This window comes from Terrapene carolina, unplaced genomic scaffold (genome assembly GCF_002925995.2).
Source record: "Terrapene carolina triunguis isolate 2854851 unplaced genomic scaffold, T_m_triunguis-2.0 Scaffold34866, whole genome shotgun sequence".
Lineage (NCBI taxonomy): Eukaryota > Metazoa > Chordata > Testudines > Emydidae > Terrapene > Terrapene triunguis.
In genome coordinates, this window is record NW_020699217.1 from 5,604 (window position 1) to 7,995 (window position 2,392).

The window sequence follows — 2,392 nt, forward strand, 5'->3', positions numbered from 1 at the left end:
CCCCAGGGCAGTGCTAGGGGGTGCTGTGGTGCCTGGCCGGGGTGGGGAAGGAGTTTGCAGGAGGTGGGGGCTTATTCTACCATCCATTCTCCCTGTAGATTTCAACTTCACTTCCGGCCTAAGCGGCTGAGCACAGTCCCATGTGCTGACCAGTAACCGCTGTGTTCCAGCCCAGAGGCAGCTGCAGCCTCATTCCTGGGGCAGGGACTGCATATTGACCCTTTGCTCTGCCCCCGAGAAGCAGGAGAGAGAGTCTGGGTGGGTCCTATATTCACTGAGCAATGGCGCTACTCTGTGCTGAGCCCCCCAGCCAATGTGCCCCATGCCGCGCAGCGGGCACCAGGCTGCACCGGAGAATTGGAGAGGCTGGCTCTGCTGGCTGGTGGGGTGTGCAGGCAGGGGGGACAGGGTGGAGCAGCTTGGAACAGGCACCCAGCAGGGGTGAGTGAGTGGGGAGGACGCCCATGGCTGGGACATGGGCGAGGAACCTGTTTTCTCACTGACCAGGCGCCCTGGTCCCGAGGCTGCCTCCCCCTGGCTCTGTGCAAGGGCCCCTCAGCCTGGCACCCGCCTGGACTGGGCAGGTCCTGGGGCAGCTCGGTTCTCCCCGTGGAGCTGGCGGGAGGGGGGGCACTTTGGGGGGTGCTGCTGCCAATCTGCATAGTGACTTTCTGGGATCCTGGGGGGCATCTGATCCACCCACCTCCCCAGGGCACTTGTGGGGCAGGTCCACGAGCCAGTGAGGGTAGCACGGCAGTGCCCCGGGCATGCCATGCCCTAGTGCCAAAGGTTGGGGAAACGGGGGAGGGAGGGATTAACTCGCCCTGGGTATCCCACTAGCTCTGCAGGCTGCCGGGCCTGACAGGGTCTGGTTCCCCCACGGTGGGATCTGGGCTCGCCCCATCCTGCTGTGCCCCCCTGGGCCTAGGTACCAGGCAGAGTTGCCCTGGCAAGCTCTCCTTATCCCCATGGCGATGGCCTCCATGGTACCATGCGGCAGCTGTCCCTGGGCCAGGCTCACCCGCAGCGAACAGCCTTGGCCGGGAGCCAGGGACATGGGGGCCGGGTAGGACCAAGGACAGTGCAGGTTATTCCCGGCGGCACTGCTCGCCAGATTGCTGTGCGCTGGGAGCGCCAGGCCATCCTGTCAGGTGGGTGGAACGGGGGGCAGGGCTGGCTGGAAGTTCCTGCCCCCCCCCCCCCCCCCGAGGCAGGGGGGCCCACTTGCTGATCAGAAACAGCCTGTCCCCGCCCTGTGGTCCGAGCAGCTCTGTCCGGCCCCACAGCTTGGCTCCCTCTGTGCTGCTGGCCTCCAGGCCAGGTGCATTCACTTGAACCCTTCAGCGGCTGGGCTGTCCTTGCTTGGATTGTGGCAGTGCCTGGGTGCAGGGAGGCAGGCCCGGCCCTGGCAGCATCGCCCTGCAGTTGAGACACATGAGCTGGTTATCATCTCGCTGTCACAGGACAGGAGCTGAGCCCAGACATGTCCAGGGACTGGCCCAAGGTCGCACAATCTGTGGTGGAGCTGGGAACTGAACTGGGTCCCTGAGCCCGACCCGGTCCCTCGCCCACAAGGCCAGACGGGCAGACAGCTGGGAGCAGGGAGAGCCGGCAGTCTCTGCTAGTCCCATGACAGGCCTTTCTCCTGCAGGACCCCGGGACAGCGCCTTCTGCTGCGCCAGAGTGAGTCCTCAGTGCAGCTGGGGAGCAGGGAGCCATGGAGCCCGGCACAAAGGTACCACAGGCTGGGGGGAGCCTGGCAGAGGTCGCCGCAGCACCCGTCAGGCCCTGGACCCAGGCTGGGCTTTTGCGGGGGAAGGAGCATGGGGTTCTGGCAGCAGCGCAGCCCAGCTGCAGTGTGTGGTGGGGTGACGGGTTGGACCCTGTGTCTGGGATGCCACCTGATGTGCTGGGGTCCCACTGCATCCACCTGTTCCACCAGCCTGGGTTTCCTCACCCTGTCCTTGCTGTGCCAAGACCTCGAGCCTTCTCCAGGACACACACCGGTAAGGCCAGGGCCAGCTGCAGACACAGACTGAAATCAACTCTGTGTGGGAAGATTCAGCTCAGGGATTTATCCAGCACTCACGTGCACACCTCCTTTGGGGTGTAAACCCAGAATAATATTGTCTTGTGCTGTACAGAGAGATCTGCACAACGCAAGCTCATAAAAATCTCCCCCTCGCTTTTTCCCTCCTCAGGTATGAATGGCACAAACTGGGTTTTGAAATGCACAAGAAATAAGTTTATTAACTACAAAAGGTACATTTTAAGTGATTATAAGGGAAGGCAAACAGAACAAAGCAGATTACTAAGCAAATAAAACAAAACACACAAACTAAGCTTAATACGCTACAGAAACAGGTCACACGTAGTAACTTCTCACCCTAAG